This window comes from Octodon degus, unplaced genomic scaffold (genome assembly GCF_000260255.1).
Source record: "Octodon degus isolate 3935 unplaced genomic scaffold, OctDeg1.0 scaffold00039, whole genome shotgun sequence".
Taxonomy (NCBI): Eukaryota; Metazoa; Chordata; class Mammalia; order Rodentia; family Octodontidae; genus Octodon; species Octodon degus.
This window is the reverse complement of record NW_004524615.1, coordinates 10,867,929-10,875,313: the sequence shown is the minus strand read 5'-3', so window position 1 is coordinate 10,875,313 and position 7,385 is coordinate 10,867,929. Positions and strand designations below refer to the sequence as shown.

Below are 7,385 nucleotides of genomic sequence, written 5' to 3'. Positions count from 1 at the left end.
TTACTTACTGTAAGATCTGTGAGATCTGAAATCACATTGTCACAACTCATTCCATGATCACCCAAGGAATGATCTTGGGAGACAGCGGGAAATACAGATGGGAAAAGCAAGTGAGAAGTCAGTTCCTTTCTCAGGGTGTTCCACCAGTACCGGGTGCTCTAAAAATGCGTTCTACTCATGCACTTCTATGTGTTTTATTCAACTATGTATTTATACAATCATTCTTTATTTTTCCACTACAGAATCATGCATAAAAAAGTATTTTTCTACTCTGTCAGAGATAAATATATGATTTCATGGACAAACAGAGAACTCAGTAGCACATTATAGGGAAAATATGAAGAAAGGGGAAACCGAGGCAAAGCGCAGTCTCTATACCCAGGCAAGTGTGGCAGCCACCACGCAGCTCTGGCCGAAGATAGCCTGGTGGAAACGCGAGCCTTGTCTTAGCAGATCATTCCAAGAGAGGGACAGGATATGTGGATTTTCATTTAAGTTACTCTATTAAAATTCGCACCAATTTTTTGAAATAGTTCCACTCTAAGGACAAAAGCAACAACTCTGCGTAGTCAGCAGGGACCCTGTGCCACCTCTCCGATATTGATTCCTTAGTTTTCTAATTTATATCGCCAAGTACAATATTACAAACTCAGTTTAATTACTGATATTTAAATGTTTCAGTTTATTCATTTATTTATTTATTTTGTATTTTGTGCAGGGTCTCAATACACAGCTCGATCTCATACTGATCCTTTTGTTTTCAAACCTCCCGGTGCTGGGATTACAGGCATGCGCCACTTTGCCCGCACTGATTGCCAGCTCAGTGTGCCAGGGAGGCCGGGCCAGTGCAGCAGGTGGTGCTGGGGATCGAATCCCAGTCCCTATTCTTGCCTAGGCAGTCACTTAGTTCATTGAACTATCTCGCCAGCCTTTCATTTCATTTCTATCAATTCAGTTTCATTTCATTTCGATAATATACTGTAGATAGATGGATGGTAGATAGAAAGATTGGACTTGGGTTCATTCCCACTGTGTCACTCCTAATACCATATTTTAAAAGCACAGACCAATTCACTGCACATTCTAAAGAAGAGGAGCAGAGTTCTAAAATAAAAGGCAGAGCTATGCCCTGTCAGGACCCTGCTAGTCACTTTTTAGGAGGCTTCTGCTAGAAACACTGTCCAGAGCCCCCAAAGCCACACACCGCGTGAATGACCCTTTCTGGGAATAAACTGCAAATGCACAGCTTGTTTTAGCCACCAGAGACAGGCATACAGAGACAAACTGTTTTCAAAAGTTAGGAGGGTTGTTATATCCTCGGTGGGGCAGACTTCTAGCTCGGGAGACACTTCAACGGGGCCGACAGCCTCTCAGCAGATCTGACAGGCCTTCCCTGAGGCCGGGACCCTCGTGCCTTTGCTTGGCCTCCCTCTCACGCGATGGACGGCGGGGGCCAGTTTCACACCGCGGAGTGCACAGGTAGTAGTGGCTGTCATGGAGTTTCCCTGCGTTGCAGGTCATTCAGTAATAAACAAAAATATGAATTTGCTTCATTAAAATTACAAGAAACAGAAAAGTATAAGATGATATGCTACTGAGACAAGATATGCTACCAGGCCCCCGACCTTCGCTTTGAGGACAAGGAAAGCTTCCTTACAGAAGCGTGGTTTGCGCTGCAGTCCAAAGGACGAGTAAGTGAGAAGAGCTGTGAGAAGAGGAAGCTGTGAAGACCTCAGGTTTCCCAGAGGCTGAAATGCTTTTTCGTACATGACACGAAATGTGTAAATGTAGGGACAAACAGGAGTCTGACAAAGCACTCTACGTGGCCTCCAGGGGAAGAAGGAGGAAAGAAATGTTGGAAGGGTAACTCTACTATTTTTTTTTATGTAATTAATTTTTAATCATGAGAACACAGTTACATGTTGCTTATTGTAAAAACAAAAGGAAGCACAGCTGGGCAGTGGCACATAGCAATAATCCAGCACTCTGGGAAGCAGCCAGGAGATTGAGTCTGAGCTCAGCCTGGGCAACATGGAAACAGTGAGAGCGACCTGCCTCAAGTCCAAAAGTGCTTGGTCTGTAGTTCAGTGCAAAGACCCTGGGATCAATATCCAGTATCGAAAGACAAACAAACATGAACCAAGTGGCCTGTCCTCCCATCACTCCCTGGGGGTGGGTTGTGATTCTGACCCCAGATCATGAGTGGAAGCTTCCAGGACTGGTTTTGGACAGTATCTATTGCTAGTAAAAGCCAGCAAATATGTGACTGCCATTTCTTCTTAAATATAGTGCTTGTCTCTTTTCTTTTAGTAATTATTATTTTGCTCAGACATGGAAAGCTCTCCCATTCTCTCTCTGTTTCCCTCCCTCTCTCGCTTTCTCTCTCTCCTTCCTCTCTCTCCCTCCCTCACTTCTTTCCTCCCTCTCTCTCCCTCTTTTCTTCTCTCCCTCTCTCCCTCCTTTTCTCTTCCTGTGTCTCCCTCCCTCTCTCTCCCTCCCTCTTCCTCCCTTTCTCTCTTTCCCCCTTCCTTAGTCCCTCTCTCCCTCTCCCCACAGTTCTGACCCACAGCAAGCAGACAGCTCCATGCTCCTCACTGTGTTCATCTACATGCTTTCATGAATGCTGGGCCCTTCTGTAAAGCTTGATGTAAGGTCAGATGTGAAGCTAAGTTGCAGGGAACTTCCTTCGTGTTGAGTTTTCTGACTTCTTCCTTACTTTCTAACTAACCCTTACTCATGTCCACAGAACTTACCAGGTTTGCTGCTGCATTCCTCCCCCATGTCTAAGGCACAGATGCCACATCTGCACATGCCACGCCCAACATACTGTATTTCCCACTGTGCACACCAACTCTCATTGTCCTATGTCCTTGCTCAGTTTTTTCACCACAGTCATTCATTCCTTTTTAATCCTCAAATCTCTGTGATAAACAGGCCTCCTAATTCCATATCACAACCCAAAGGCAGCAATTAACAGACACTCAATAAGTCTGAAAGCACTGGATTCTGGTTCCTATATGACTCCAATTAGCTAGTCAGAGCAGCTCTAATAGAGCAATTTATCTGTACCACTTTCTCACCTATGGATGGTCGAGGCACTCCAACCTCTCTTATCACGGGTTTATAGGGAAGTCCTCCTCTGCCACTACCTTTCTCATTCTCACGGTCGTTGCTTAAATTTCTCTACCTCATAAGGATTTTCCTGACTTCTCAAGCAAAGAGAATTCCAAATGGTATATTCTCAGGATGTCTTGCATTAGTTTTTTTCAAAATCCCCCTTACTCTTATGCTTGTTACTTCAACACTGCCTTGTTTCCTCCCATCCTGAGGTGCACTGAAGCCTGCAGGTGGGTGCGGACTGTGCTGGTCTCCTTCGCTACTATCTTAGTGACTAGAACACAGTTAGTATGCAGTAGATATCAGCATCAGCTGATAGCACCTCTTATGCTAATAGTACCAGTATAGCTGTCGATAGTAATGTCATCACTGTCAGCAATAGTAGTAGGTGGTTGTAGTCATTGCCCGTTAGACGCACAGTCATCATCAAATATGGGACGGAAACAAGATCACAAAATAATTTTGAACACTATCAATGTTCATGAACAATCTTCTTTTTCCTTTCTCCATTCTTTTAACAGCTAGAAACAAATTAGTCACACGCAATAAAATGAAAAATCAACCTACAGAACATGGAAAAATACAATCTTATGTCTTAAAAGGTATAAAGTCTAAAATACTCAAGGAACTCACACAACTACAGTGCAAAAAATAATTATTTAAAGATGGGTGAAGACCGTAAGTAGACACTTTTCCAAAGAAGATATATGAGTATCCAACTGGTATAGGAAAAGGTACTTACTGTCACTACTATCAAGAAAATGCTTATTAAATCCACAAACACAGCATCTCATGGCTGATAGAAAGACTATCATAAAAAACACAAAAGATGAATGCTGGGTATTGATGGTAATATAAATTAGTACAATCAAATTATAAAAACCACAGAACCAGCTAAAGTATCCATTGCCAGATGATGAGTAAAGAAAATGGGGCTGGGGAGATAGCTTGGCGGTCTAAGTGCTTGCCTAGCAAGCTCAAGGACCCGGGTTTGATCCCTGATACCACACGCTGTGCTGGCCCTGAAACTAGGCGTGGTGATGCATGCCTGTAGTCCCAGCACTGGAGAGGCTGAGACAGGAGGATCACTATGAGTCTAAGCTTTGCAGTGAGACTCTACCAAATAAATAAATAAATAAATAAATAAATAAATTATTAAAAAAGAAAATGTATTCACAGTGAAATACATTCAGCCACAAAAGGGATGACATCTTGTCATTTACAGCTACATACATGGAACCAAAGGACGTTATATTAAGTAAACTAAGTCAGGCATAGCAGAATAACTACTTTGTGGCCTCATTCATGTACAAAAGCCAAATAAAGTTGATTTCGTTGAAGTATAGCACAGAAGCCTGGTCACTAAAGGTAGGAAAAGGGACAGGAAGCAAGGAGAGAGGGGAATTAGAAGCTGGGCACCAAAACACCATTAGACAGAAGGAAAAGCTACAGGGCTCTACAGCACAGCATGGGGACTGCAGTCTACAATTTATTATGCATTTTATGAAGTATAAATAAATGATATTCTACATAGGAGACCAAAAAATTCCACCAGAAGACTTCTGGAATTAATAACTAAATTCAGCAGCATAGCTGGGCACAAAGTCAACACTCAAAAATCAACAACATTCCTGTATAAAATCATCAAACTCATTGAGTTAGAAATTATGGAAACAACACTTCAAAATAGCATCAAAAACATGAAATGCGGAGCCAGGGAGATGGCTCAGTGGAATAAGCAGTTCCCTGGCAAGTGCAAGTGCAAGGGCCTGAGTTCAATCCCAGGTTCTGCCAAAAAAAACCCCAAAACATGAAATGCTCAGGGATCATTCCAATAAAGGAAGTAAAAGATCTATACATTGAAAACCACAGTATTCTGTAAAGGGAGATGGTTGAGGATATCAGAAAAATGGAAAGATATTTCTTGCCCTTAAGTAGGAAGAACCAACATAGTGGAAATGCCATACTTCCAAAATTGTTGTACAGATTTAATGCAATCCCAACAAAAATGCTATTAGCATACCTCACTGAATTAGAGAAAACTTTCATAAAATTTACTTGGAACCAGAAGACACCAGAATAGTGAAAGCAATTACTTGGAAACAAAGACAAGACAAGGTACACAACAGACCTTGGATTGAAATTTTACTGCAGAGCTACTGCCGTAAAACAAAAACAAAACAAAACAAAACAGGACAGTATTGGCAAAAATACAGGCCCAAAAATCAGTGGAACAGATGGAAAATGCAGAATCAACTTCAAACACTCAGCCACTTTATCTTTGACAAAAGGGTCAAACATACTCCCTGGAAGAAAGACAGCCTCTTTAATAAATAGTGATGGGAAAATTGGCTTTCCACATACTGACAACTAAAACTAGACCCAAACTCACATGCACTACATTAAAATCAAGATTGATCAAAAACCTAAATTTTAACAGTAACACTAAATCAGCTGGAAGATAGAATAGGTAGAGATCTTGAAGGTATAAGGTTCAGGCAAAGACTTCATGAACAAAACCTTATTTCATGGGAAATATTACAAAGAACCAAAAATGGGGATGTCATCTTATTACGATGCTTCTGCACAGCAGAAGAAATCAACAACAGAGTGGAAAGACAACCCACAGAGTGGGAAAAACTGTCAGCCAGTTGTTCGTCAACCCAAGGACTGATATCTACAATCCATAAAGAACTCAGAAAATATCAGGTCCCCCCAGTTTAGAGCTGCAATCCAAAAGTGGTCACCTGAGATGCATAAACAGTTCTTAAATGAAGAAATACAAACAGAAAATAAATATATGAAAAAAAGTTCAACGTCACTGGTCATTCATAGACGCAAAGTGAAACAACGCTGAGACACCATCAAGAAAGAGTGGATATTATCAAGAAATCAAGCACAAACAAGTGCTGGAGGGACAATGGAGTACTACTCAGCCTTAAAGAAGGATAAGCGCAAGACATTTCTAGGTAAGTGGGTGCACCTTGAGACCATATTTTAAGTGAAATAAATCAGATACAAGTGTGTAATATCACAGTTTCTCTTTTATGAGAAGCTGAAAGTATAAATAAAGACCCAAGTGTACAGTAGATATTATGAAATAGAAATAAATTTTTCACAAGGAAAGAGGAACTAAGGAGGAAGGAGGAGGAAAAAGAAAAAAAGAGAAAAATGTAAGCAAGTCTTCATAATTATGGTGGATAAAGATGGCTTGAAGGAGGGATGGGAAAAGGAATCAAGATATATCATGTGCAGGTACAAATTCCCTATGATGAATGTCATCATTATGTGTATCTAAATTGTACCAATAAATTTAATTATGAAAAGGATAAAAAAGAATTAAAGGGAGATGGAAATAGGACTTTTACAAATAAGAAGGGCAAGAAGAGTTGGAGGTGGGGAGGGAGGGCCATGAAACAAAAAACAGGTAACGTTGACAAAAAATAGAGAATCATGCTACCAAAATAAAGACAATCTTCCATTTGAAATAATACAAATGAACTAGAGAGATGCAATACCGAGTGGAATCAGCCAGACACAGAAAGACAAGTACTGTACGGTCTTGCTTATATGTGGAATCTAAGAGGTCAAGCTCACAGAAACAGAGAATAGAATGGGGGTTTCCAGGGCTGGGTGGGGAGTGTAGAAATGGGGAGCGATGCTAGGAACAGAAAAGTGGACAAAGAAGACGAGGCACTTATGCACAGCAAAGCGCCATTCTGCCATACCGAAGGATAAACTTGAGTCCTTCACAGGTGACCGATGACCTTGAGACCACACTGTTACGTGCAATAAATCAGACAGATGAGTTTAAACAGTGAATGGCTTCTCTTCTATGAGAACCCCAAACTATGAATAAAGAGTGAAGAACAGATAGTGAGAAGCAGGGAGACTTTTTTCAGATGGAAAGTAAATCAAGGGATAAAGGGATGGAGGTGGTGAAGGGACTGAAGAAAAAGAATTGAAGTAAAGGAAACAGCTCTTTGGCAAATGCGGAGGGGAAGCAAGTGGAGGTGCACAACCTGGAAAGACTCAAGGTGTGTCACGCACGTGTACGCACCGACCTCCCGCAGCACATATGATCGCTGTGCACTGCAAACACGTGCCAATGAAGAGCTTTAAAAACTAGAGATGCCCGCTGAAGCATTTAGTTATAAGACCAGTCATTGGTGGTGATGTAAGGTACAAAGTAGTGATCACAGTTAACAGTACTGAATGGCATGTTTGAAATACACTCAAAGAAAACTTACATGCTCTTACCACACACA

General features: G+C 41.2%; 1 protein-coding gene across 1 annotated transcript in view; it reads right to left on the bottom strand.

Annotated features, from left to right (window-relative positions):
* The window catches only part of Nalcn (sodium leak channel, non-selective), a 357,549-nt gene that overhangs the window by 228,044 nt on the left and 122,120 nt on the right, over window positions 1-7,385 (bottom strand). The window lies entirely within an intron of this gene.